General features: G+C 41.1%; 37 non-coding genes across 37 annotated transcripts; all 37 read right to left on the bottom strand.

The window, feature by feature from the left end:
* Positions 1 to 70: 70 nt before the first annotated feature.
* TRNAE-CUC (transfer RNA glutamic acid (anticodon CUC)) lies at positions 71 to 142 on the bottom strand. Its single transcript has one exon. It is a non-coding gene; the product is annotated as a tRNA-Glu (tRNA).
* Positions 143 to 571: 429 nt separating this feature from the next.
* On the bottom strand, positions 572 to 643 carry TRNAE-CUC (transfer RNA glutamic acid (anticodon CUC)). The gene has a single exon. It is a non-coding gene; the product is annotated as a tRNA-Glu (tRNA).
* Positions 644 to 1,376: 733 nt separating this feature from the next.
* TRNAE-CUC (transfer RNA glutamic acid (anticodon CUC)) lies at positions 1,377 to 1,448 on the bottom strand. The gene has a single exon. It is a non-coding gene; the product is annotated as a tRNA-Glu (tRNA).
* Positions 1,449 to 2,485: 1,037 nt separating this feature from the next.
* TRNAE-CUC (transfer RNA glutamic acid (anticodon CUC)) lies at positions 2,486 to 2,557 on the bottom strand. Its single transcript has one exon. It is a non-coding gene; the product is annotated as a tRNA-Glu (tRNA).
* A 232-nt stretch (positions 2,558 to 2,789) lies between these two features.
* Positions 2,790 to 2,861, bottom strand: TRNAE-CUC (transfer RNA glutamic acid (anticodon CUC)). Its single transcript has one exon. It is a non-coding gene; the product is annotated as a tRNA-Glu (tRNA).
* Positions 2,862 to 3,290: 429 nt separating this feature from the next.
* TRNAE-CUC (transfer RNA glutamic acid (anticodon CUC)) lies at positions 3,291 to 3,362 on the bottom strand. The gene has a single exon. It is a non-coding gene; the product is annotated as a tRNA-Glu (tRNA).
* A 232-nt stretch (positions 3,363 to 3,594) lies between these two features.
* Positions 3,595 to 3,666, bottom strand: TRNAE-CUC (transfer RNA glutamic acid (anticodon CUC)). Its single transcript has one exon. It is a non-coding gene; the product is annotated as a tRNA-Glu (tRNA).
* A 429-nt stretch (positions 3,667 to 4,095) lies between these two features.
* Positions 4,096 to 4,167, bottom strand: TRNAE-CUC (transfer RNA glutamic acid (anticodon CUC)). Its single transcript has one exon. It is a non-coding gene; the product is annotated as a tRNA-Glu (tRNA).
* A 1,341-nt stretch (positions 4,168 to 5,508) lies between these two features.
* Positions 5,509 to 5,580, bottom strand: TRNAE-CUC (transfer RNA glutamic acid (anticodon CUC)). The gene has a single exon. It is a non-coding gene; the product is annotated as a tRNA-Glu (tRNA).
* A 626-nt stretch (positions 5,581 to 6,206) lies between these two features.
* TRNAE-CUC (transfer RNA glutamic acid (anticodon CUC)) lies at positions 6,207 to 6,278 on the bottom strand. The gene has a single exon. It is a non-coding gene; the product is annotated as a tRNA-Glu (tRNA).
* A 232-nt stretch (positions 6,279 to 6,510) lies between these two features.
* TRNAE-CUC (transfer RNA glutamic acid (anticodon CUC)) lies at positions 6,511 to 6,581 on the bottom strand. Its single transcript has one exon. It is a non-coding gene; the product is annotated as a tRNA-Glu (tRNA).
* A 232-nt stretch (positions 6,582 to 6,813) lies between these two features.
* TRNAE-CUC (transfer RNA glutamic acid (anticodon CUC)) lies at positions 6,814 to 6,885 on the bottom strand. Its single transcript has one exon. It is a non-coding gene; the product is annotated as a tRNA-Glu (tRNA).
* Positions 6,886 to 7,421: 536 nt separating this feature from the next.
* TRNAE-CUC (transfer RNA glutamic acid (anticodon CUC)) lies at positions 7,422 to 7,493 on the bottom strand. Its single transcript has one exon. It is a non-coding gene; the product is annotated as a tRNA-Glu (tRNA).
* A 485-nt stretch (positions 7,494 to 7,978) lies between these two features.
* On the bottom strand, positions 7,979 to 8,050 carry TRNAE-CUC (transfer RNA glutamic acid (anticodon CUC)). Its single transcript has one exon. It is a non-coding gene; the product is annotated as a tRNA-Glu (tRNA).
* Positions 8,051 to 8,282: 232 nt separating this feature from the next.
* Positions 8,283 to 8,354, bottom strand: TRNAE-CUC (transfer RNA glutamic acid (anticodon CUC)). Its single transcript has one exon. It is a non-coding gene; the product is annotated as a tRNA-Glu (tRNA).
* Positions 8,355 to 9,284: 930 nt separating this feature from the next.
* On the bottom strand, positions 9,285 to 9,356 carry TRNAE-CUC (transfer RNA glutamic acid (anticodon CUC)). The gene has a single exon. It is a non-coding gene; the product is annotated as a tRNA-Glu (tRNA).
* A 232-nt stretch (positions 9,357 to 9,588) lies between these two features.
* On the bottom strand, positions 9,589 to 9,660 carry TRNAE-CUC (transfer RNA glutamic acid (anticodon CUC)). The gene has a single exon. It is a non-coding gene; the product is annotated as a tRNA-Glu (tRNA).
* Positions 9,661 to 10,393: 733 nt separating this feature from the next.
* On the bottom strand, positions 10,394 to 10,465 carry TRNAE-CUC (transfer RNA glutamic acid (anticodon CUC)). Its single transcript has one exon. It is a non-coding gene; the product is annotated as a tRNA-Glu (tRNA).
* Positions 10,466 to 10,894: 429 nt separating this feature from the next.
* Positions 10,895 to 10,966, bottom strand: TRNAE-CUC (transfer RNA glutamic acid (anticodon CUC)). Its single transcript has one exon. It is a non-coding gene; the product is annotated as a tRNA-Glu (tRNA).
* Positions 10,967 to 11,198: 232 nt separating this feature from the next.
* TRNAE-CUC (transfer RNA glutamic acid (anticodon CUC)) lies at positions 11,199 to 11,270 on the bottom strand. Its single transcript has one exon. It is a non-coding gene; the product is annotated as a tRNA-Glu (tRNA).
* Positions 11,271 to 11,502: 232 nt separating this feature from the next.
* Positions 11,503 to 11,574, bottom strand: TRNAE-CUC (transfer RNA glutamic acid (anticodon CUC)). Its single transcript has one exon. It is a non-coding gene; the product is annotated as a tRNA-Glu (tRNA).
* Positions 11,575 to 11,806: 232 nt separating this feature from the next.
* TRNAE-CUC (transfer RNA glutamic acid (anticodon CUC)) lies at positions 11,807 to 11,878 on the bottom strand. The gene has a single exon. It is a non-coding gene; the product is annotated as a tRNA-Glu (tRNA).
* A 232-nt stretch (positions 11,879 to 12,110) lies between these two features.
* On the bottom strand, positions 12,111 to 12,182 carry TRNAE-CUC (transfer RNA glutamic acid (anticodon CUC)). The gene has a single exon. It is a non-coding gene; the product is annotated as a tRNA-Glu (tRNA).
* Positions 12,183 to 12,611: 429 nt separating this feature from the next.
* Positions 12,612 to 12,683, bottom strand: TRNAE-CUC (transfer RNA glutamic acid (anticodon CUC)). The gene has a single exon. It is a non-coding gene; the product is annotated as a tRNA-Glu (tRNA).
* Positions 12,684 to 13,613: 930 nt separating this feature from the next.
* TRNAE-CUC (transfer RNA glutamic acid (anticodon CUC)) lies at positions 13,614 to 13,685 on the bottom strand. Its single transcript has one exon. It is a non-coding gene; the product is annotated as a tRNA-Glu (tRNA).
* Positions 13,686 to 13,917: 232 nt separating this feature from the next.
* TRNAE-CUC (transfer RNA glutamic acid (anticodon CUC)) lies at positions 13,918 to 13,989 on the bottom strand. The gene has a single exon. It is a non-coding gene; the product is annotated as a tRNA-Glu (tRNA).
* Positions 13,990 to 15,173: 1,184 nt separating this feature from the next.
* On the bottom strand, positions 15,174 to 15,245 carry TRNAE-CUC (transfer RNA glutamic acid (anticodon CUC)). The gene has a single exon. It is a non-coding gene; the product is annotated as a tRNA-Glu (tRNA).
* A 232-nt stretch (positions 15,246 to 15,477) lies between these two features.
* TRNAE-CUC (transfer RNA glutamic acid (anticodon CUC)) lies at positions 15,478 to 15,549 on the bottom strand. Its single transcript has one exon. It is a non-coding gene; the product is annotated as a tRNA-Glu (tRNA).
* A 429-nt stretch (positions 15,550 to 15,978) lies between these two features.
* Positions 15,979 to 16,050, bottom strand: TRNAE-CUC (transfer RNA glutamic acid (anticodon CUC)). Its single transcript has one exon. It is a non-coding gene; the product is annotated as a tRNA-Glu (tRNA).
* A 232-nt stretch (positions 16,051 to 16,282) lies between these two features.
* TRNAE-CUC (transfer RNA glutamic acid (anticodon CUC)) lies at positions 16,283 to 16,354 on the bottom strand. Its single transcript has one exon. It is a non-coding gene; the product is annotated as a tRNA-Glu (tRNA).
* A 429-nt stretch (positions 16,355 to 16,783) lies between these two features.
* On the bottom strand, positions 16,784 to 16,855 carry TRNAE-CUC (transfer RNA glutamic acid (anticodon CUC)). Its single transcript has one exon. It is a non-coding gene; the product is annotated as a tRNA-Glu (tRNA).
* Positions 16,856 to 17,256: 401 nt separating this feature from the next.
* On the bottom strand, positions 17,257 to 17,328 carry TRNAE-CUC (transfer RNA glutamic acid (anticodon CUC)). The gene has a single exon. It is a non-coding gene; the product is annotated as a tRNA-Glu (tRNA).
* Positions 17,329 to 17,899: 571 nt separating this feature from the next.
* On the bottom strand, positions 17,900 to 17,971 carry TRNAE-CUC (transfer RNA glutamic acid (anticodon CUC)). Its single transcript has one exon. It is a non-coding gene; the product is annotated as a tRNA-Glu (tRNA).
* Positions 17,972 to 18,507: 536 nt separating this feature from the next.
* On the bottom strand, positions 18,508 to 18,579 carry TRNAE-CUC (transfer RNA glutamic acid (anticodon CUC)). The gene has a single exon. It is a non-coding gene; the product is annotated as a tRNA-Glu (tRNA).
* Positions 18,580 to 19,008: 429 nt separating this feature from the next.
* TRNAE-CUC (transfer RNA glutamic acid (anticodon CUC)) lies at positions 19,009 to 19,080 on the bottom strand. The gene has a single exon. It is a non-coding gene; the product is annotated as a tRNA-Glu (tRNA).
* Positions 19,081 to 19,819: 739 nt separating this feature from the next.
* TRNAE-CUC (transfer RNA glutamic acid (anticodon CUC)) lies at positions 19,820 to 19,891 on the bottom strand. The gene has a single exon. It is a non-coding gene; the product is annotated as a tRNA-Glu (tRNA).
* A 401-nt stretch (positions 19,892 to 20,292) lies between these two features.
* TRNAE-CUC (transfer RNA glutamic acid (anticodon CUC)) lies at positions 20,293 to 20,364 on the bottom strand. The gene has a single exon. It is a non-coding gene; the product is annotated as a tRNA-Glu (tRNA).
* Positions 20,365 to 25,012: the final 4,648 nt, after the last annotated feature.

Here is a 25,012-nt window from a genome sequence, read left to right as displayed (position 1 = left end):
TCGGAAGTGTAAGTTTTCTTCCGACTCCTAGGTCAGTGTTTTCATAAAAAAATCGTGCTGAAACCTCCCTTTCCCTGACCGGGAATCGAACCCGGGCCGCAGCGGTGAGAGCGCCGAATCCTAACCACTAGACCACCAGGGAGTGATGGAGTCATTGCACACTCCATTGGGAAAAGGGAAATTCTCTGAATAAAGTGCAAAGCAATGTGATGGGAGTGAGTTACCAGGAATTTATTTGACAAGAAAAGATAGGATGATTTGTTGTACATAGCATTCTTCAAGTCAAATTTAACACACAATGCTTCACGGAAGTTTACGTTTTCTTCCGTCTCCTAGGTCAGTGTTTTCATAAAACACACTCAATTAGGAAAAAGGAAATTCTCTGAATAAAGTGCAAAGCAATGTGATGGGAGTGAGCTACCAGGAAATTATTTGACAAGAAAAGATAGAATGATTTTTTGTGCATAGCAGTCTTCAAGTCATATTGAATACACAATGCTTCTCGAAAGTGTAAGTTTTCTTCCGTCTCCTAGGTCAGTGTTTTCATAAAAAATCGTGCTGAAACCTCCCTTTCCCTGACCGGGAATCGAACCCGGGCCGCGGCGGTGAGAGCGCCGAATCCTAACCACTAGACCACCAGGGAGTGATGGAGTCATTGCACACTCCATTGGGAAAAGGGAAATTTTCTGAATAAAGTGCAAAGCAATGTGATGGGAGTGAGTTACCAGGAAATTATTTGACAAGAAAAGATAGAATGATTTGTTGTGCATAGCAGTCTTCAAGTCATATTGAATACACAATGCTTCACGGAAGTGTACGTTTTCTTCCGTCTCCTAGGTCAGTGTTTTCATAAAAAATCATGCGGAAACCTCCCTTTCCCTGAGCTGGAATCGAACCCGGGCCGCGGCGGTGAGAGCGCCGAATCCTAACCACTAGACCACCAGGGAGTGATGGAGTCATTGCACACTCCATTGGGAAAAGGGAAATTCTCTGAATAAAGTGCAAAGCAATGTGATGGGAGTGAGTTACCAGGAATTTATTTGACAAGAAAAGATAGAATGATTTGTTGTGCATAGCATTCTTCAAGTCAAATTTAACACACAATGCTTCACGGAAGTTTACGTTTTCTTCCGTCTCCTAGGTCAGTGTTTTCATAAAACACACTCCATTAGGAAAAAGGAAATTCTCTGAATAAAGTGCAAAGCAATGTGATGGGAGTGAGCTACCAGGAAATTATTTGACAAGAAAAGATAGAATGATTTTTTGTGCATAGCAGTCTTCAAGTCATATTGAATACACAATGCTTCTCGGAAGTGTAAGTTTTCTTCCGTCTCCTAGGTCAGTGTTTTCATAAAAAATCGTGCTGAAACCTCCCTTTCCCTGACCGGGAATCGAACCCGGGCCGCGGCGGTGAGAGCGCCGAATCCTAACCACTAGACCACCAGGGAGTGATGGAGTCATTGCACACTCCATTGGGAAAAGGGAAATTTTCTGAATAAAGTGCAAAGCAATGTGATGGGAGTGAGTTACCAGGAAATTATTTGACAAGAAAAGATAGAATGATTTGTTGTGCATAGCAGTCTTCAAGTCATATTGAATACACAATGCTTCACGGAAGTGTACGTTTTCTTCCGTCTCCTAGGTCAGTGTTTTCATAAAAAATCATGCGGAAACCTCCCTTTCCCTGAGCTGGAATCGAACCCGGGCCGCGGCGGTGAGAGCGCCGAATCCTAACCACTAGACCACCAGGAAGTGATGGAGTCATTGCACACTCCATTGGGAAAAGGGAAATTCTCTGAATAAAGTGCAAAGCAATGTGATGGGAGTGAGTTACCAGGAATTTATTTGACAAGAAAAGATAGGATGATTTGTTGTGCATAGCATTCTTCAAGTCAAATTTAACACACAATGCTTCACGGAAGTTTACGTTTTCTTCCGTCTCCTAGGTCAGTGTTTTCATAAAACACACTCCATTAGGAAAAAGGAAATTCTCTGAATAAAGTGCAAAGCAATGTGATGGGAGTGAGCTACCAGGAAATTATTTGACAAGAAAAGATAGAATGATTTTTTGTGCATAGCAGTCTTCAAGTCATATTGAATACACAATGCTTCTCGGAAGTGTAAGTTTTCTTCCGTCTCCTAGGTCAGTGTTTTCATAAAAAATCGTGCTGAAACCTCCCTTTCCCTGACCGGGAATCAAACCCGGGCCGCAGTGGTGAGAGCGCCGAATCCTAAACACTAGACCACCAGGGAGTGATGGAGTCATTGCACACTCCATTGGGAAAAGGGAAATTTTCTGAATAAAGTGCAAAGCAATGTGATGGGAGTGAGTTACCAGGAAATTATTTGACAAGAAAAGATAGAATGATTTGTTGTGCATAGCAGTCTTCAAGTCATATTGAATACACAATGCTTCACGGAAGTGTACGTTTTCTTCCGTCTCCTAGGTCAGTGTTTTCATAAAAAATCGTGCTGAAACCTGACTTTCCCTGACCGTGAATCGAACCCGGGCCGCGGCGGTGAGAGCGCCGAATCCTAACCACTAGACCACCAGGGAGTGATGGAGTCATTGCACACTCCATTGGGAAAAGGGAAATTCTCTGAATAAAGTGCAAAGCAATGTGATGGGAGTGAGTTACCAGGAATTTATTTGACAAGAAAAGATAGGATGATTTGTTGTGCATAGCAGTCTTCAAGTCATATTGAACACACAATGCTTCTCGGAAGTTTACCTTTTCTTCCGTCTCCTAGGTCAGTGTTTTCATAAAAAATCGTGCTGAAACCTCCCTTTCCCTGACCGGGAATCGAACCCGGGCCGCGGCGGTGAGAGCGCCGAATCCTAACCACTAGACCACCAGGGAGTGATGGAGTCATTGCACACTCCATTGGGAAAAGGGAAATTCTCTGAATAAAGTGCAAAGCAATGTGATGGGAGTGAGTTACCAGGAATTTATTTGACAAGAAACGATAGGATGATTTGTTGTGCATAGCAGTCTTTAAGTCATATTGAATACACAATGCTTCTCGGAAGTGTAAGTTTTCTTCCGTCTCCTAGGTCAGTGTTTTCATAAAACACACTCCATTAGGAAAAAGGAAATTCTCTGAATAAAGTGCAAAGCAATGTGATAGGAGTGAGTTACCAGGAAATTATTTGACAAGAAAAGATAGAATGATTTGTTGTGCATAGCAGTCTTCAAGTCATATTGAATACACAATGCTTCACGGAAGTGTACGTTTTCTTCCGTCTCCTAGGTCAGTGTTTTCATAAAAAATCGTGCGGAGACCTCCCTTTCCCTGACCGGGAACCGAACCCGGGCCGCGGCGGTGAGAGCGCCGAATCCTAACCACTAGACCACCAGGGAGTGATGGAGTCATTGCACACTCCATTGGGAAAAGGGAAATTCTCTGAATAAAGTGCAAAGCAATGTGATGGGAGTGAGTTACCAGGAATTTATTTGACAAGAAAAGATAGAATGATTTGTTGTGCATAGCAGTCTTCAAGTCATATTGAATACACAATGCTTCACGGAAGTGTACGTTTTCTTCCGTCTCCTAGGTCAGTGTTTTCATAAAAAATCGTGCTGAAACCTCCCTTTCCCTGACCGGGAATCGAACCCGGGCCGTGGCGGTGAGAGCGCCGAATCCTAACCACTAGACCACCAGGGAGTGATGGAGTCATTGCACACTCCATTGGGAAAAGGGAAATTTTCTGAATAAAGTGCAAAGCAATGTGATGGGAGTGAGTTACCAGGAATTTATTTTACAAGAAACGATAGGATGATTTGTTGTGCATAGCAGTCTTCAAGTCATATTGAATACACAATGCTTCTCGGAAGTGTAAGTTTTCTTCCGTCTCCTAGGTCAGTGTTTTCATAAAACACACTCCATTAGGAAAAAGGAAATTCTCTGAATAAAGTGCAAAGCAATGTGATGGGAGTGAGCTACCAGGAAATTATTTGACAAGAAAAGATAGAATGATTTGTTGTGCATAGCAGTCTTCAAGTCATATTGAATACACAATGCTTCACGGAAGTGTAAGTTTTCTTCCGTCTCCTAGGTCAGTGTTTTCATAAAAAATCGTGCGGAAACCTCCCTTTCCCTGACCGGGAATCGAACCCGGGCCGCGGCGGTGAGAGCGCCGAATCCTAACCACTAGACCACCAGGGAGTGATGGAGTCATTGCACACTCCATTGGGAAAAGGGAAATTCTCTGAATAAAGTGCAAAGCAATGTGATGGGAGTGAGTTACCAGGAATTTATTTGACAAGAAAAGATAGGATGATTTGTTGTGCATAGCATTCTTCAAGTCAAATTTAACACACAATGCTTCACGGAAGTTTACGTTTTCTTCCGTCTCCAAGGTCAGTGTTTTCATAAAAAATCATGCGGAAACCTCCCTTTCCCTGAGCTGGAATCGAACCCGGGCCGCGGCGGTGAGAGCGCCGAATCCTAACCACTAGACCACCAGGAAGTGATGGAGTCATTGCACACTCCATTGGGAAAAGGGAAATTCTCTGAATAAAGTGCAAAGCAATGTGATGGGAGTGAGTTACCAGGAATTTATTTGACAAGAAAAGATAGGATGATTTGTTGTGCATAGCATTCTTCAAGTCAAATTTAACACACAATGCTTCACGGAAGTTTACGTTTTCTTCCGTCTCCTAGGTCAGTGTTTTCATAAAACACACTCCATTAGGAAAAAGGAAATTCTCTGAATAAAGTGCAAAGCAATGTGATGGGAGTGAGCTACCAGGAAATTATTTGACAAGAAAAGATAGAATGATTTTTTGTGCATAGCAGTCTTCAAGTCATATTGAATACACAATGCTTCTCGGAAGTGTAAGTTTTCTTCCGTCTCCTAGGTCAGTGTTTTCATAAAAAATCGTGCTGAAACCTCCCTTTCCCTGACCGGGAATCGAACCCGGGCCGCAGTGGTGAGAGCGCCGAATCCTAAACACTAGACCACCAGGGAGTGATGGAGTCATTGCACACTCCATTGGGAAAAGGGAAATTTTCTGAATAAAGTGCAAAGCAATGTGATGGGAGTGAGTTACCAGGAAATTATTTGACAAGAAAAGATAGAATGATTTGTTGTGCATAGCAGTCTTCAAGTCATATTGAATACACAATGCTTCACGGAAGTGTACGTTTTCTTCCGTCTCCTAGGTCAGTGTTTTCATAAAAAATCGTGCTGAAACCTGACTTTCCCTGACCAGGAATCGAACCCAGGCCGCGGCGGTGAGGGCGCCGAATCCTAACCACTAGACCACCAGGGAGTCATGGAGTCATTGCACACTCCATTGGGAAAAGGGAAATTCTCTGAATAAAGTGCAAAGCAATGTGATGGGAGTGAGTTACCAGAAATTTATTTGACAAGAAAAGATAGGATGATTTGTTGTGCATAGCAGTCTTCAAGTCATATTGAACACACAATGCTTCTCGGAAGTTTACCTTTTCTTCCGTCTCCTAGGTCAGTGTTTTCATAAAAAATCGTGCTGAAACCTCCCTTTCCCTGACCGGGAATCGAACCCGGGCCGCGGCGGTGAGGGCGCCGAATCCTAACCACTAGACCACCAGGGAGTGATGGAGTCATTGCACACTCCATTGGGAAAAGGGAAATTCTCTGAATAAAGTGCAAAGCAATGTGATGGGAGTGAGTTACCAGGAATTTATTTTACAAGAAACGATAGGATGATTTGTTGTGCATAGCAGTCTTTAAGTCATATTGAATACACAATGCTTCTCGGAAGTGTAAGTTTTCTTCCGTCTCCTAGGTCAGTGTTTTCATAAAACACACTCCATTAGGAAAAAGGAAATTCTCTGAATAAAGTGCAAAGCAATGTGATGGGAGTGAGCTACCAGGAAATTATTTGACAAGAAAAGATAGGATGATTTGTTGTGCATAGCAGTCTTCAAGTCATATTGAATACACAATGCTTCTCGGAAGTGTAAGTTTTCTTCCGTCTCCTAGGTCAGTGTTTTCATAAAACACACTCCATTAGGAAAAAGGAAATTCTCTGAATAAAGTGCAAAGCAATGTGATGGGAGTGAGCTACCAGGAAATTATTTGACAAGAAAAGATAGAATGATTTTTTGTGCATAGCAGTCTTCAAGTCATATTGAATACACAATGCTTCTCGGAAGTGTAAGTTTTCTTCCGTCTCCTAGGTCAGTGTTTTCATAAAAAATCATGCTGAAACCTCCCTTTCCCTGACCGGGAATCGAACCCGGGCCGCGGTGGTGAGAGCGCCGAATCCTAACCACTAGACCACCAGGGAGTGATGGAGTCATTGCACACTCCATTGGGAAAAGGGAAATTCTCTGAATAAAGTGCAAAGCAATGTGATGGGAGTGAGTTACCAGGAATTTATTTGACAAGAAAAGATAGGATGATTTGTTGTGCATAGCATTCTTCAAGTCATATTTAACACACAATGCTTCACGGAAGTTTACGTTTTGTTCCGTCTCCTAGGTCAGTGTTTTCATAAAAAATCGTGCTGAAACCTCCCTTTCCCTGACCGGGAATCGAACCCGGCCGCGGCGGTGAGAGCGCCGAATCCTAACCACTAGACCACCAGGGAGTGATGGAGTCATTGCACACTCCATTGGGAAAAGGGAAATTCTCTGAATAAAGTGCAAAGCAATGGGATGGGAGTGAGTTACCAGGAATTTATTTGACAAGAAAAGATAGGATGATTTGTTGTGCATAGCATTTTTCAAGTCAAATTTAACACACAATGCTTCACGGAAGTTTACGTTTTCTTCCGTCTCCTAGGTCAATGTTTTCATAAAAAATCGTGCTAGAATCTCCCTTTCCCTGACCGGGAATCGAACCCGGGCCGCGGCGGTGAGAGCGCCGAATCCTAACCACTAGACCACCAGGGAGTGATGGAGTCAGAGCACACTCCAATAGGAAAAAGGAAATTCTCTGAATAAAGTGCAAAGCAATGTGATGGGAGTGACCTACCAGGAAATTATTTGACAAGAAAAGATAGAATGATTTGTTGTGCATAGCAGTCTTCAAATCATATTGAACACACAATGCTTCTCGGAAGTTTACCTTTTCTTCCGTCTCCTAGGTCAGTGTTTTCATAAAAAATCGTGCTGAAACATCCCTTTCCCTGACTGGGAATCGAACCCGGGCTGCGGCGGTGAGAGCGCCGAATCCTAACAACTAGACCACCAGGGAGTGATGGAGTCATTGCACACTCCATTGGGAAAAGGGAAATTCTCTGAATAAAGTGCAAAGCAATGTGATGGGAGTGAGTTACCAGGAATTTATTTGACAAGAAAAGATAGAATGATTTGTTGTGCATAGCAGTCTTCAAGTCATATTGAATACACAATGCTTCACGGAAGTGTACGTTTTCTTCCGTCTCCTAGGTCAGTGTTTTCATAAAACATCGTGCTGAAACCTCCCTTTCCCTGACCGGGAATCGAACCCGGGCCGCGGCGGTGAGAGCGCCGAATCCTAACCACTAGACCACCAGGGAGTGATGGAGTCATTGCACACTCCATTGGGAAAAGGGAAATTCTCTGAATAAAGTGCAAAGCAATGTGATGGGAGTGAGTTACCAGGAATTTATTTGACAAGAAAAGATAGCATGATTTGTTGTGCATAGCAGTCTTCAAGTCATATTGAATACACAATGCTTCTCGGAAGTGTAAGTTTTCTTCCGACTCCTAGGTCAGTGTTTTCATAAAAAATCTTGTGAGAGCGCCGAATCCTAACCACTAGACCACCAGGGAGTGATGGAGTCATTGCACACTCCATTGGGAAAAGGGAAATTCTCTGAATAAAGTGCAAAGCAATGTGATGGGAGTGAGTTACCAGGAATTTATTTCACAAGAAAAGATAGGATGATTTGTTGTGCACAGTCTTCAAGTCATATTGAATACACAATGCTTCTCGAAAGTGTACGTTTTCTTCCGTCTCCTAGGTCAGTGTTTTCATAAAAAATCGTGCTGAAACCTCCCTTTCCCTGACCGGGAATCGAACCCGGGCCGCGGCGGTGAGAGCGCCGAATCCTAACCACTAGACCACCAGGGAGTGATGGAGTCATTGCACACTCCATTGGGAAAAGGGAAATTCTCTGAATAAAGTGCAAAGCAATGTGATGGGAGTGAGTTACCAGGAATTTATTTGACAAGAAAAGATAGAATGATTTGTTGTGCATAGCAGTCTTCAAGTCATATTGAATACACAATGCTTCACGGAAGTGTACGTTTTCTTCCGTCTCCTAGGTCAGTGTTTTCATAAAAAATCGTGCTGAAACCTCCCTTTCCCTGACCGGGAATCGAACCCAGGCCGTGGCGGTGAGAGCGCCGAATCCTAACCACTAGACCACCAGGGAGTGATGGAGTCATTGCACACTCCATTGGGAAAAGGGAAATTTTCTGAATAAAGTGCAAAGCAATGTGATGGGAGTGAGTTACCAGGAATTTATTTTACAAGAAACGATAGGATGATTTGTTGTGCATAGCAGTCTTCAAGTCATATTGAATACACAATGCTTCTCGGAAGTGTAAGTTTTCTTCCGTCTCCTAGGTCAGTGTTTTCATAAAACACACTCCATTAGGAAAAAGGAAATTCTCTGAATAAAGTGCAAAGCAATGTGATGGGAGTGAGCTACCAGGAAATTATTTGACAAGAAAAGATAGAATGATTTGTTGTGCATAGCAGTCTTCAAGTCATATTGAATACACAATGCTTCACGGAAGTGTAAGTTTTCTTCCGTCTCCTAGGTCAGTGTTTTCATAAAAAATCGTGCGGAAACCTCCCTTTCCCTGACCAGGAATCAAACCCGGGCCGCGGCGGTGAGAGCGCCGAATCCTAACCACTAGACCACCAGGGAGTGATGGAGTCATTGCACACTCCATTGGGAAAAGGGAAATTCTCTGAATAAAGTGCAAAGCAATGTGATGGGAGTGAGTTACCAGGAATTTATTTGACAAGAAAAGATAGGATGATTTGTTGTGCATAGCATTCTTCAAGTCAAATTTAACACACAATGCTTCACGGAAGTTTACGTTTTCTTCCGTCTCCTAGGTCAGTGTTTTCATAAAACACACTCCATTAGGAAAAAGGAAATTCTCTGAATAAAGTGCAAAGCAATGTGATGGGAGTGAGCTACCAGGAAATTATTTGACAAGAAAAGATAGAATGATTTTTTGTGCATAGCAGTCTTCAAGTCATATTGAATACAGAATGCTTCTCGGAAGTGTAAGTTTTCTTCCGTCTCCTAGGTCAGTGTTTTCATAAAAAATCGTGCTGAAACCTCCCTTTCCCTGACCGGGAATCGAACCCGGGCCGCGGCGGTGAGAGCGCCGAATCCTAACCACTAGACCACCAGGGAGTGATGGAGTCATTGCACACTCCATTGGGAAAAGGGAAATTCTCTGAATAAAGTGCAAAGCAATGTGATGGGAGTGAGTTACCAGGAATTTATTTGACAAGAAAAGATAGAATGATTTGTTGTGCATAGCAGTCTTCAAGTCATATTGAATACACAATGCTTCACGGAAGTGTACGTTTTCTTCCGTCTCCTAGGTCAGTGTTTTCATAAAAAATCGTGCTGAAACCTGACTTTCCCTGACCGGGAATCGAACCCGGGCCGCGGCGGTGAGAGCGCCGAATCCTAACCACTAGACCACCAGGGAGTGATGGAGTCATTGCACACTCCATTGGGAAAAGGGAAATTCTCTGAATAAAGTGCAAAGCAATGTGATGGGAGTGAGTTACCAGGAATTTATTTGACAAGAAAAGATAGGATGATTTGTTGTGCATAGCAGTCTTCAAGTCATATTGAACACACAATGCTTCTCGGAAGTTTACCTTTTCTTCCGTCTCCTAGGTCAGTGTTTTCATAAAAAATCGTGCTGAAACCTCCCTTTCCCTGACCGGGAATCGAACCCGGGCCGCAGTGGTGAGAGCGCCGAATCCTAACCACTAGACCACCAGGGAGTGATGGAGTCATTGCACACTCCATTGGGAAAAGGGAAATTCTCTGAATAAAGTGCAAAGCAATGTGATGGGAGTGAGTTACCAGGAATTTATTTTACAAGAAACGATAGGATGATTTGTTGTGCATAGCAGTCTTTAAGTCATATTGAATACACAATGCTTCTCGGAAGTGTAAGTTTTCTTCCGTCTCCTAGGTCAGTGTTTTCATAAAACACACTCCATTAGGAAAAAGGAAATTCTCTGAATAAAGTGCAAAGCAATGTGATGGGAGTGAGCTACCAGGAAATTATTTGACAAGAAAAGATAGAATGATTTGTTGTGCATAGCAGTCTTCAAGTCATATTGAATACACAATGCTTCACGGAAGTGTAAGTTTTCTTCCGTCTCCTAGGTCAGTGTTTTCATAAAAAATCGTGCGGAGACCTCCCTTTCCCTGACCAGGAATCGAACCCGGGCCGCGGCGGTGAGAGCGCCGAATCCTAACCACTAGACCACCAGGGAGTGATGGAGTCATTGCACACTCCATTGGGAAAAGGGAAATTCTCTGAATAAAGTGCAAAGCAATGTGATGGGAGTGAGTTACCAGGAATTTATTTGACAAGAAAAGATAGGATGATTTGTTGTGCATAGCATTCTTCAAGTCAAATTTAACACACAATGCTTCACGGAAGTTTACGTTTTCTTCCGTCTCCTAGGTCAGTGTTTTCATAAAACACACTCCATTAGGAAAAAGGAAATTCTCTGAATAAAGTGCAAAGCAATGTGATGGGAGTGAGCTACCAGGAAATTATTTGACAAGAAAAGATAGAATGATTTTTTGTGCATAGCAGTCTTCAAGTCATATTGAATACAGAATGCTTCTCGGAAGTGTAAGTTTTCTTCCGTCTCCTAGGTCAGTGTTTTCATAAAAAATCGTGCTGAAACCTCCCTTTCCCTGACCGGGAATCGAACCCGGGCCGCGGCGGTGAGAGCGCCGAATCCTAACCACTAGACCACCAGGGAGTGATGGAGTCATTGCACACTCCATTGGGAAAAGGGAAATTCTCTGAATAAAGTGCAAAGCAATGTGATGGGAGTGAGTTACCAGGAATTTATTTGACAAGAAAAGATAAAATGATTTGTTGTGCATAGCAGTCTTCAAGTCATATTGAATACACAATGCTTCACGGAAGTGTACGTTTTCTTCCGTCTCCTAGGTCAGTGTTTTCATAAAAAATCGTGCTGAAACCTGACTTTCCCTGACCGGGAATCGAACCCGGGCCGCGGCGGTGAGAGCGCCGAATCCTAACCACTAGACCACCAGGGAGTGATGGAGTCATTGCACACTCCATTGGGAAAAGGGAAATTCTCTGAATAAAGTGCAAAGCAATGTGATGGGAGTGAGTTACCAGGAATTTATTTGACAAGAAAAGATAGGATGATTTGTTGTGCATAGCAGTCTTCAAGTCATATTGAACACACAATGCTTCTCGGAAGTTTACCTTTTCTTCCGTCTCCTAGGTCAGTGTTTTCATAAAAAATCGTGCTGAAACATCCCTTTCCCTGACCGGGAATCGAACCCGGGCCGCGGCGGTGAGAGCGCCGAATCCTAACCACTAGACCACCAGGGAGTGATGGAGTTATTGCACACTCCATTGGGAAAAGGGAAATTCTCTGAATAAAGTGCAAAGCAATGTGATGGGAGTGAGTTACCAGGAATTTATTTGACAAGAAAAGATAGAATGATTTGTTGTGCATAGCAGTCTTCAAGTCATATTGAATACACAATGCTTCACGGAAGTGTACGTTTTCTTCCGTCTCCTAGGTCAGTGTTTTCATAAAACATCGTGCTGAAACCTCCCTTTCCCTGACCGGGAATCGAACCCGGGCCGCGGCGGTGAGAGCGCCGAATCCTAACCACTAGACCACCAGGGAGTGATGGAGTCATTGCACACTCCATTGGGAAAAGGGAAATTCTCTGAATAAAGTGCAAAGCAATGTGATGGGAGTGAGTTACCAGGAATTTATTTGACAAGAAAAGATAGCATGATTTGTTGTGCATAGCAGTCTTCAAGTCATATTGAATACACAATGCTTCTCGGAAGTGTAAGTTTTCTTCCGACTCCTAGGTCAGTGTTTTCATAAAAAATCGTGCTGAAACCTCCCTTTCCCTGACCGGGAATCGAACCCGGGCCGCGGCGGTGAGAGCGCCGAATTCTAACCACTAGACCACCAGGGAGTGATGGAGTCATTGCACACTCCATTGGGAAAAGGGAAATTCTCTGAATAAAGTGCAAAGCAATGTGATGGGAGTGAGTTACCAGGAATTTATTTGACAAGAAAAGATAGGATGATTTGTTGTGCATAGCATTCTTCAAGTCAAATTTAACACACAATGCTTCACGGAAGTTTACGTTTTCTTCCGTCTCCTAGGTCAGTGTTTTCATAAAACACACTCCATTAGGAAAAAGGAAATTCTCTGAATAAAGTGCAAAGCAATGTGATGGGAGTGAGCTACCAGGAAATTATTTGACAAGAAAAGATAGAATGATTTTTTGTGCATAGCAGTCTTCAAGTCATATTGAATACACAATGCTTCTCGGAAGTGTAAGTTTTCTTCCGTCTCCTAGGTCAGTGTTTTCATAAAAAATCGTGCTGAAACCTCCCTTTCCCTGACCGGGAATCGAACCCGGGCCGCGGCGGTGAGAGCGCCGAATCCTAACCACTAGACCACCAGTGAGTGATGGAGTCATTGCACACTCCATTGGGAAAAGGGAAATTTTCTGAATAAAGTGCAAAGCAATGTGATGTGAGTGAGTTACCAGGAAATTATTTGACAAGAAAAGATAGAATGATTTGTTGTGCATAGCAGTCTTCAAGTCATATTGAATACACAATGCTTCACGGAAGTGTACGTTTTCTTCCGTCTCCTAGGTCAGTGTTTTCATAAAAAATCATGCGGAAACCTCCCTTTCCCTGAGCTGGAATCGAACCCGGGCCGCGGCGGTGAGAGCGCCGAATCCTAACCACTAGACCACCAGGAAGTGATGGAGTCATTGCACACTCCATTGGGAAAAGGGAAATTCTCTGAATAAAGTGCAAAGCAATGTGATGGGAGTGAGTTACCAGGAATTTATTTGACAAGAAAAGATAGGATGATTTGTTGTGCATAGCATTCTTCAAGTCAAATTTAACACACAATGCTTCACGGAAGTTTACGTTTTCTTCCGTCTCCTAGGTCAGTGTTTTCATAAAACACACTCCATTAGGAAAAAGGAAATTCTCTGAATAAAGTGCAAAGCAATGTGATGGGAGTGAGCTACCAGGAAATTATTTGACAAGAAAAGATAGAATGATTTTTTGTGCATAGCAGTCTTCAAGTCATATTGAATACACAATGCTTCTCGGAAGTGTAAGTTTTCTTCCGTCTCCTAGGTCAGTGTTTTCATAAAACACACTCCATTAGGAAAAAGGAAATTCTCTGAATAAAGTGCAAAGCAATGTGATGGGAGTGAGTTACCAGGAAATTATTTGACAAGAAAAGATAGAATGATTTGTTGTGCATAGCAGTCTTCAAGTCATATTGAATACACAATGCTTCACGGAAGTGTACGTTTTCTTCCGTCTCCTAGGTCAGTGTTTTCATAAAAAATCGCGCTGAAACCTGACTTTCCCTGACCGGGAATCGAACCCGGGCCGCGGCGGTGAGAGCGCCGAATCCTAACCACTAGACCACCAGGGAGTGATGGAGTCATTGCACACTCCATTGGGAAAAGGGAAATTCTCTGAATAAAGTGCAAAGCAATGTGATGGGAGTGAGTTACCAGGAATTTATTTGACAAGAAAAGATAGGATGATTTGTTGTGCATAGCAGTCTTCAAGTCATATTGAACACACAATGCTTCTCGGAAGTTTACCTTTTCTTCCGTCTCCTAGGTCAGTGTTTTCATAAAAAATCCTGCTGAAACCTCCCTTTCCCTGACCGGGAATTGAACCCGGGCCGCGGCGGTGAGAGCGCCGAATCCTAACCACTAGACCACCAGGGAGTGATGGAGTCATTGCACACTCCATTGGGAAAAGGGAAGATCTCTGAATAAAGTGCAAAGCAATGTGATGGGAGTGAGTTACCAGGAATTTATTTTACAAGAAACGATAGGATGATTTGTTGTGCATAGCAGTCTTTAAGTCATATTGAATACACAATGCTTCTCGGAAGTGTAAGTTTTCTTCCGTCTCCTAGGTCTCATATTGAATACACAATGCTTCTCGGAAGTGTAAGTTTTCTTCCGTCTCCTAGGTCAGTGTTTTCATAAAACACACTCCATTAGGAAAAAGGAAATTCTCTGAATAAAGTGCAAAGCAATGTGATGGGAGTGAGCTACCAGGAAATTATTTGGCAAGAAAAGATAGGATGATTTGTTGTGCATAGCAGTCTTCAAGTCATATTGAACACACAATGCTTCTCGGAACTTTACCTTTTCTTCCATCTCCTAGGTCAGTGTTTTCATAAAAAATCGTGCTGAAACATCCCTTTCCCTGACCGGGAATCGAACCCGGGCCGCGGCGGTGAGAGCGCTGAACCCTAACCACTAGACCACCAGGGAGTGATGGAGTCATTGCACACTCCATTGGGAAAAGGGAAATTTTCTGAATAAAGTGCTAAGCAATGTGATGGGAGTGAGTTACCAGGAATTTATTTGACAAGAAAAGATAGGACGATTTGTTGTGCATAGCATTCTTCAAGTCAAATTTAACACACAATGCTTCACGGAAGTTTACGTTTTCTTCCGTCTCCTAGGTCAGTGTTTTCATAAAACACACTCCATTAGGAAAAAAGAAATTCTCTGAATAAAGTGCAAAGCAATGTGATGGGAGTGACCTACCAGGAAATTATTTGACAAGAAAAGATAGGATGATTTGTTGTGCATAGCAGTCTTCAAGTCATATTGAATACACAATGCTTCTCGGAAGTGTAAGTTTTCTTCCGTCTCCTAGGTCAGTGTTTTCATAAAACACACTCCATTAGGAAAAAGGAAATTCTCTGAATAAAGTGCAAAGCAATGTGATGGGAGTGAGCTACCAGGAAATTATTTGACAAGAAAAGATAGAATGATTTGTTGTGCATAGCAGTCTTCAAGTCATATTGAATACACAATGCTTCACGGAAGTGTAAGTTTTCTTCCGTCTCCTAGGTCAGTGTTTTCATAAAAAATAGCGCTGAAACCTCCCTTTCCCTGACCGGGAATCGAACCCGGGCCGCGGCAGTGAGAGCGCCAAATCCTAACCACTAGACCACCAGGGAGTGATGGAGTCATTGCACACTCCATTGGGAAAAGGTAAATTCTCTGAATAAAGTGCAAAGCAATGTGATGGGAGTGAGTTACCAGGAATTTATTTGACAAGAAAAGATAGGATGATTTGTTGTGCATAGCATTCTTCAAGTCATATTGAATACACAATGCTTCACGGAAGTGTAAGTTTTCTTCCGTCTCCTAGGTCAGTGTTTTCATAAAAAATAGCGCTGAAACCTCCCTTTCCCTGACCGGGAATCGAACCCGGGCCGCGGCGGTGAGAGCGCCGAATCCTAACCACTAGACCACCAGGGAGTGATGGAGTCAATGCACACTCCATTAGGAAAAAGGAAATTCTCTGAATAAAGTGCAAAGCAATGTGATGGGAGTGAGCTACCAGGAAATTATTTGACAAGAAAAGATAGGATGATTTGTTGTGTATAGCAGTCTTCAAGTCATATTGAATACACAATGCTTCTTGGAAGTGTAAGTTTTCTTCCGTCTCCTAGGTCAGTGTTTTCATAAAACACTCTCCATTAGGAAAAAGGAAATTCTCTGAATAAAGTGCAAAGCAATGTGATGGGAGTGAGCTACCAGGAAATTATTTGACAAAAAAAGATAGAATGATTTTTTGTGCATATCAGTCTTCAAGTCATATTGAATACACAATGCCTCTCGGAAGTGTAAGTTTTCTTCCGTCTCCTAGGTCAGTGTTTTCATAAAAAATCGTGCTGAAACCTCCCTTTCCCTGACCGGGAATCGAACCCGGGCCGCGGCGGTGAGAGCGCCGAATCCTAACCACTAGACCACCAGGGAGTGATGGAGTCATTGCACACTCCATTGGGAAAAGGGAAATTCTCTGAATAAAGTGCAAAGCAATGTGATGGGAGTGAGTTACCAGGAATTTATTTGACAAGAAAAGATAGAATGATTTGTTGTGCATAGCAGTCTTCAAGTCATATTGAATACACAATGCTTCACGGAAGTGTACGTTTTCTTCCGTCTCCTAGGTCAGTGTTTTCATAAAAAATCGTGCTGAAACCTCCCTTTCCCTGACCGGGAATCGAACCCGGGCCGCGGCGGTGAGAGCGCCGAATCCTAACCACTAGACCACCAGGGAGTGATGGAGTCAATGCACACTCCATTAGGAAAAAGGAAATTCTCTGAATAAAGTGCAAAGCAATGTGATGGGAGTGAGCTACCAGGAAATTATTTGACAAGAAAAGATAGGATGATTTGTTGTGTATAGCAGTCTTCAAGTCATATTGAATACACAATGCTTCTCGGAAGTGTAAGTTTTCTTCCGTCTCCTAGGTCAGTGTTTTCATAAAACACACTCCATTAGGAAAAAGGAAATTCTCTGAATAAAGTGCAAAGCAATGTGATGGGAGTGAGCTACCAGGAAATTATTTGACAAGAAAAGATAGAATGATTTGTTGTGCATAGCAGTCTTCAAGTCATATTGAATACACAATGCTTCACGGAAGTGTAAGTTTTCTGCCGTCTCCTAGGTCAGTGTTTTCATAAAAAATCGTGCTGAAACCTCGCTTTCCCTGACCGGGAATCGAACCCGGGCCGCGGCGGTGAGAGCGCCGAATCCTAACCACTAGACCACCAGGGAGTGATGGAGTCATTGCACACTCCATTGGGAAAAGGGAAATTCTCTGAATAAAGTGCAAAGCAATGTGATGGGAGTGAGTTACCAGGAATTTATTTGACAAGAAAAGATAGGACGATTTGTTGTGCATAGCATTCTTCAAGTCAAATTTAACACACAATGCTTCACGGAAGTTTACGTTTTCTTCCGTCTCCTAGGTCAGTGTTTTCATAAAACACACTCCATTAGGAAAAAAGAAATTCTCTGAATAAAGTGCAAAGCAATGTGATGGGAGTGAGCTACCAGGAAATTATTTGACAAGAAAAGATAGAATGATTTTTTGTGCATAGCAGTCTTCAAGTCATATTGAATACACAATGCTTCTAGGTCAGTGTTTTCATAAAAAATCATGCTGAAACCTGACTTTCCCTGACCGGGAATCGAACCCGGGCCGCGGCGGTGAGAGCGCCAAATCCTAACCACTAGACCACCAGGGAGTGATGGAGTCATTGCACACTCCATTGGGAAAAGTGAAATTTTCTGAATAAAGTGCAAAGCAATGTGATGGGAGTGAGTTACCAGGAAATTATTTGACAAGAAAAGATAGAATGATTTGTTGTGCATAGCAGTCTTCAAGTCATATTTAACACACAATGCTTCATGGAAGTGTACGTTTTCTTCCGTCTCCTAGGTCAGAGTTTTCATAAAAAATCGTGCTGAAACCTCCCTTTCCCTGACTGGGAATCGAACCGGGCCGCGGCGGTGAGAGCGCCGAATCCTAACCACTAGACCACCAGGGAGTGATGGAGTCGTTGCACACTCCATTAGGAAAAAGGAAATTCTCTGAATAAAGTGCAATGCAATGTGATGGGAAATTCTCTGAATAAAGTGCAAAGCAATGTGATGGGAGTGAGTTACCAGGAATTTATTTGACAAGAAAAGATAGGATGATTTGTTATGCATAGCATTCTTCAAGTCATATTTAACACACAATGCTTCACAGAAGTGTACATTTTCTTCCGTCTCCTAGGTCAGTGTTTTCATAAAAAATCGTGCTGACACCTTCCTTTCCCTGACCGGGAATTGAACCCGGGCCGCAGCGGTGAGAGCGCCGAATCCTAACCACTAGACCACCAGGGAGTGATGGAGTCGTTGCACACTCCATTGGGAAAAGGGAAATTCTCTGAATAAAGTGCAAAGCAATGTGACCGGAGTGAGTTACCAGGAATTTATTTGACAAGAAAAGATAGGATGATTTGTTGTGCATAACATTCTTCAAGTCATATTGAACACACAATGCTTCACGGAAGTTTACGTTTTCTTCCGTCTCCTAGGTCAGTGTTTTCATAAAAAATCGTGCTAGAATCTCCCTTTCCCTGACCGGGAATAGAACCCGGGCCGCGGCGGTGAGAGCGCCGAATCCTAACCACTAGTCCACCAGGGAGCGATGGAGTCATTGCACACTCCATTGGGAAAAGGGAAATTCTCTGAATAAAGTGCAAAGCAATGTGATGGGAGTGAGCTACCAGGAAATTATTTGACAAGAAAAGATAGAATGATTTGTTATGCATAGCAGTCTTCAAGTCATATTGAATACACAATGCTTCTCGGAAGTGTAAGTTTTCTTCCGTCTCCTAGGTCAGTGTTTTCATAAAAAATCGTGCTGAAACCTCCCTTTCCCTGACCGGGAATCGAACCCGGGCCGCGGCGGTGAGAGCGCTGAATCCTAACCACTAGACCACCAGGGAGTAATGGAGTCATTGCACACTCCATTGGGAAAAGGGAAATTCTCTGAATAAAGTGCAAAGCAATGTGATGGGAGTGAGCTACCAGGAAATTATTTGACAAGAAAAGATAGAATGATTTTTTGTGCATAGCAGTCTTCAAGTCATATTGAATACACAATGCTTCTCGGAAGTGTAAGTTTTCTTCCGTCTCCTAGGTCAGTGTTTTCATAAAACACACTCCATTAGGAAAAAGGAAATTCTCTGAATAAAGTGCAAAGCAATGTGATGGGAGTGAGCTACCAGGAAATTATTTGACAAGAAAAGATAGAATGATTTGTTGTGCATAGCAGTCTTCAAGTCATATTGAATACACAATGCTTCACGGAAGTGTAAGTTTTCTTCCGTCTCCTAGGTCAGTGTTTTCATAAAAAATAGCGCTGAAACCTCCCTTTCCCTGACCGGGAATCGAACCCGGGCCGCGGCGGTGAGAGCGCCAAATCCTAACCACTAGACCACCAGGGAGTGATGGAGTCATTGCACACTCCATTGGGAAAAGGTAAATTCTCTGAATAAAGTGCAAAGCAATGTGATGGGAGTGAGTTACCAGGAATTTATTTGACAAGAAAAGATAGGATGATTTGTTGTGCATAGCATTCTTCAAGTCATATTGAATACACAATGCTTCACGGAAGTGTAAGTTTTCTTCCGTCTCCTAGGTCAGTGTTTTCATAAAAAATAGCGCTGAAACCTCCCTTTCCCTGACCGGGAATCGAACCCGGGCCGCGGCGGTGAGAGCGCCGAATCCTAACCACTAGACCACTAGACCACCAGGGAGTGATGGAGTCAATGCACACTCCATTAGGAAAAAGGAAATTCTCTGAATAAAGTGCAAAGCAATGTGATGGGAGTGAGCTACCAGGAAATTATTTGACAAGAAAAGATAGGATGATTTGTTGTGTATAGCAGTCTTCAAGTCATATTGAATACACAATGCTTCTTGGAAGTGTAAGTTTTCTTCCGTCTCCTAGGTCAGTGTTTTCATAAAACACACTCCATTAGGAAAAAGGAAATTCTCTGAATAAAGTGCAAAGCAATGTGATGGGAGTGAGCTACCAGGAAATTATTTGACAAGAAAAGATCAATGATTTGTTGTGCATAGCAGTCTTCAAGTCATATTGAATACACAATGCTTCACGGAAGTGTAAGTTTTCTTCCGTCTCCTAGGTCAGTGTTTTCATAAAAAATCGTGCTGAAACCTCCTTTCCCTGACCGGGAATCGAACCCGGGCCGCGGCGGTGAGAGCGCCGAATCCTAACCACTAGACCACCAGGGAGTGATGGAGTCATTGCACACTCCATTGGGAAAAGGGAAATTCTCTGAATAAAGTGCAAAGCAATGTGAGGGGAGTGAGTTACCAGGAATTTATTTGACAAGAAAAGATAGGACGATTTGTTGTGCATAGCATTCTTCAAGTCAAATTTAACACACAATGCTTCACGGAAGTTTACGTTTTCTTCCGTCTCCTAGGTCAGTGTTTTCATAAAACACACTCCATTAGGAAAAAGGAAATTCTCTGAATAAAGTGCAAAGCAATGTGATGGGAGTGAGCTACCAGGAAATTATTTGACAAGAAAAGATAGAATGATTTTTTGTGCATAGCAGTCTTCAAGTCATATTGAATACACAATGCTTCTAGGTCAGTGTTTTCATAAAAAATCGTGCTGAAACCTGACTTTCCCTGACCGGGAATCGAACCCGGGCCGCGGCGGTGAGAGCGCCAAATCCTAACCACTAGACCACCAGGGAGTGATGGAGTCATTGCACACTCCATTGGGAAAAGTGAAATTTTCTGAATAAAGTGCAAAGCAATGTGATGGGAGTGAGTTACCAGGAAATTATTTGACAAGAAAAGATAGAATGATTTGTTGTGCATAGCAGTTGTTAAAACTGAAATAACGCATCAATAATTATATACTTTTGTTATACTCTGTTTTCTCAAATATTGTTATTTATTGCTGCAGGTGGCGTTAGCTTGTTGCACAAGGTACTAGCCACGCCGTATGAGGCCTACCCTTTGCGCTAAGCAGCAGGTGTTTGTTAGAAGCAGCAGCCATTTTGTTAGGCATGACTTGCATAATAATATTATTAAAATGGCTGATCATTCAGAACAGAGCTGTAAAAGTGATTTCTTATAGAATATTGTTTTTGGTTTTAGAAGCTTAAGAATGTGATGTTGACAGTATAATGTAGCAAGGACAGAAAGTTAGTCTCCACAAACTGAATAATATGGGAACAAGGCCACACATGCGTAGACCCACAAGGCCACTGAAGTTGGTTGTTGGGTTAATTATGACATCATGATTGAAAGCAGAGCTTTCCAATAAGACTCAATGCTTATGAGTAATTAATTAATTAATGTGATAAAGGTTTAAATATCAGAGTGATAGAAGGAGGGACAAGGCAGTTGAGAAAGAACAAGGAAGCACAGGGGGCTGGAGGTAATTATGAAGGAGGTTTAATCATGGCTGATCACTGTCCTTGAAAGGTGTCCATTTTGATTTGATTTAGAATTACTGTTTAAGTATTAGCTAATCAATTTTATGTTTCTTGTGTTAGTCTGCATCTGCAAATACCTGTAATGAAGCTATTCTTTAAGTAAAGCATTGTCATACCTTTTATAACAAGGTTGTGTGGGTGTGCAATCATTTCAGAGTTGCCGTTATATTTAAAGGTAATAAAGTAAATAAATTTGGTTTGGGTTATTTATCATATCTAATCTTATCAGATAAATATCTGGTTTATCAGTTGGAGGCCCCAGCGAGATTCAATGATGTTGGTTTTCACATTTTATCAGTTGAGAAAATCAAAGTTTGAAAAAAAAAAAAAAAAATTTGCTATTTAAAAAAATAAATAAATAAATAAAAAAATGTGTAGAAAAAATTGTAAAGTCGGTGCATTTATTTGTACCCTTATCTTTCTCAACATCTGTTAAAGTGTGCTAATCCAATATCACTTGAAACAACTTCGATCTTTAATTATAAAACCAATAGATCGTAATTTAAGGCATGGAAAGACAACGCTGCATTTTGCAGACTGTCAGCTTGCTAAACCCCCCCCGCATCGCCCATTTCTTCTCTGTGTCAGAGAATAGATAAGGAGAGCAGCGAGAAACTTGGCAAGAAGTTGTAAACAACATTGCTTGGGTCAGGAAGAGTATTTCTTTGGTTTATTTGCAAAGCATGCAGACTATAGCAAGCATATTGGTATAAAGGTTATGCTGGCAATAAATTTTCTACTTTTTAAAAAAAAAAATATTCTTTAAATGACAGTTTTTTTTTGTTTGTTTTTATTTTTTGACCGCGGTTGGATTGTTTGATGTATATTGTCTGCTGAGGATATTGCTGAAGTAACTAATCTGTAGCGGTTGTTTTGATAATTAGAGTTTCTTTGTTTGTCCAATCTATAAATTTTAAAGAAGTTGCATATATTTGTTGTAGGTTTTCCCGTGCTTATAATTTGGTGATTAGAGATAGGTAGAGGAGATTGTGCATTTACGTCTCTTTCTGGTTGACTGGCCAGCAACATGTGGAAGAAATGGAATGCATGATTTATCCATAATCTGTATTGTTTGGAAACCCCCGGATTGTCTACTGTATGTGGTTTATATAAGAAAATGTTAATAAATAATTAAGTATACGTTGCATTGTTAGAGCTAGCAAGCAGTCGGATTACAATAACAATTTGAGATAGTTTCTTTTATCCATAGACAAAGGTCCGTTAAAATACAGAGTTTAAAGGAGTAGATGCTAATATTGTAAGCCAAGTAACAGTTCATTTTTACCACCAGAATAAATAAAGTTAATTGGAATATTGTTTATAACAAAGAAAGTAAGATCGAGTTTATCTCATTGTAAAGTTTTTTCTCTTGTCTTGTGGAGATGAAGTACGTAATGTAGGACTGATGTTTTTCTGCTATGGGTTTTTGATTTAATTTTTTTGGTTTATTAAACAAAGCAGCTGTGAGTTGGAAACTCTAAAGTGATGGATTCAGTTGATGTAATGCGAGATAAGGAGTTGTCCATGTTAGGTGAAGAAACAGGAAATGATCATGTGAATTCAATGTTTTTTTTTTCATTTAATGAGTAATACATTTTGGATAAGAAAAGTGATATATATCGATGAGATATAAGTCCAATATAACATCTATTCTTAAAGGTTCATATTGATATATTAGACCATGTTTTCTGTTGGCAATTTCTGTTGCCTATTTGTTTGATCTGGATACATATATTGAATCAGATATACCTTGAGTAATGCGCAGATAAATCCTGGGTTTATTTTTATTCTTATGAATGGAAGGTAATCAGTGATAACTGACTCAAGGCTGTGGGGTTTTCTTTAAGCCAATTTTTGTTTTGTTTTTGATTTGTGTTAATTTAATTTTGTTTGTTTTGAAAGGGGGAGGGTACTAAATTGATAGAGTATCTTAAGGGGTTAATACTGTGGCCACAGTTAGCTAGATAACCAAGGGAGATAGTGATCTAAGCGTGTAATGATCGCTTGGACAATGTGCAGATATGGTAACAAAGAATGACATATTGCATATAATTTTTTATGATTTGACGAGTTGATTTTTTTCCTGTGAAGAGTGCTGACCGGTAGCGAGATTCACAGGGGGTATCTGCCACCTACGTACAAGGTAGAATATATGGGGAAAAATAATAAGAGAAGAAAGGGTGGGGGTGGGACACGTGACTACTGGTAACAAAGAATGACAGTAGAGACCCACAAGACTGGTAACAAGGAATGACAGGATGTGGAAGGCGTAGGTGTGGTAACAGTGAATGACACATAACGCATGGTTAGGTTTTTTGGGGACATTTTTCATTTATTTTATTTACATTTTTGTCTTTGAAAGAGGTAACACTGTTTTAAGCATTTGTATGGGATCACAGAAAGTTCTGAGTATGTGACTAGTGTGAGCAAGTGAGAAGGAATAGAAAATACTATGCTGGTCATAGTTAGTTGGAATTGGCGATGATGATGCACCTGTGAGGTAATGATTATTTGATGAGAGTGAACGCGCAATGGTCTGGTGACAGGTGGTGAAAGCTTCAAGAATTGAGATAGTATATCCCACTAACCCACATATGTTTGGAAAGATTGTACTGTCTCACTGAGGGGTTAATTCTGTTCAGTGAGAATTGAGGAGAGGTGATATGTCTTTTAGAGCCTTAGGGAGAAAAGAAAAATGGGAAAAAAAAAAGAATAATTTTGAAAAAAAAAAATTTGTTTATTTTTGAAAAAGCAGAAGGGAAGAAGTTTTTTTTTTCCAGTGATGAGGTGAGAGTAACATCAGAAATAACTCTGTAGGAGATTAAAGGCAGGAAATGGTTAATGAGATTGATAAGAGAGTAAAGTTTTATTCCTAAATGATGTGAAATATCCAAGGAGTGTTACAGAACTGTTTTCCATAACAAGGACATATAAACAATTATGTGTTAAAAGATCTTAGAATTGAAGATATTGTTTACCCTTTTGAAAAGGCACAATGAATAGATTAAAGTTATTGCAATGTTTGTATGGGACAGTGATCAGCCATACCCAAGGATGACCTTCAGCCCCCGCCCCTCTGCTTCCCTCAAGTGATAATGTTGTTTTGTCAACATCTGTTTAAAAACTGCCATTTTTTTTCCAAATGACAAATGCTAATATGATGTCTGAGCTTAATAATGCTATTGCTTTTGCTTGTTTTATTAATTAAATCCCAGCCAATAGAGGTGTGACCATTCCAGAGAAAAGATTAATTTACAAATTGATGCATTTCATTTTGCACAGAAAAAGCAAGTGTTTAAAAAAAAATAATATTATTATTATTACTATTATTATTATTATTACTGAGCCACTAGAAATTATTTAGAAAAAATATTGAGTCTGCAGGTAATGCTGCAGAATCCTTATCAAAGCCCTTATTGAAAAATACAGATTTTATAGTGATTATTATAAGATGCATATTGAGTTGCATTTTTATGCTTACTGATTTATCTGATTGCATGTTGCCACTTTACTAGATCCATTGGTCATGCATATGAGCCCACAAATAAGGAATGGAGGTCACAATTAGGTGCAGCACTACTAGGTACTGCTATTAGTAATCGCATTTGCTGTACAACTAATCATGATATTCTCTCAAATATTTGTAATGATTTAATGATTATTTTTTTCTCAGAGTGGTTTGGAAGAAATTGTGTATTATTAACAGGAATCCATGAGAGATTGCTGTCAGAAGGCACTAATCGATATGAGGACCCTCACGGGGTTAGAGGATTTTGATGAGTTTTTCATTACTAATCATGTCACAAGTTTCTAAACATCTATGGATCACAGGAAATAGTTTTTTCCGATTTTACAACAAAGTATATTATCTAATATCCATAGTAGTTGCAACACTCCG

This window comes from Crinia signifera, chromosome 9 (assembly GCF_055691185.1).
Source record: "Crinia signifera chromosome 9, ASM5569118v1, whole genome shotgun sequence".
Taxonomy (NCBI): domain Eukaryota; kingdom Metazoa; phylum Chordata; class Amphibia; order Anura; family Myobatrachidae; genus Crinia; species Crinia signifera.
Note: the sequence above shows the minus strand (reverse complement) of the source record. Positions and strands in the feature narration are given on the sequence as shown.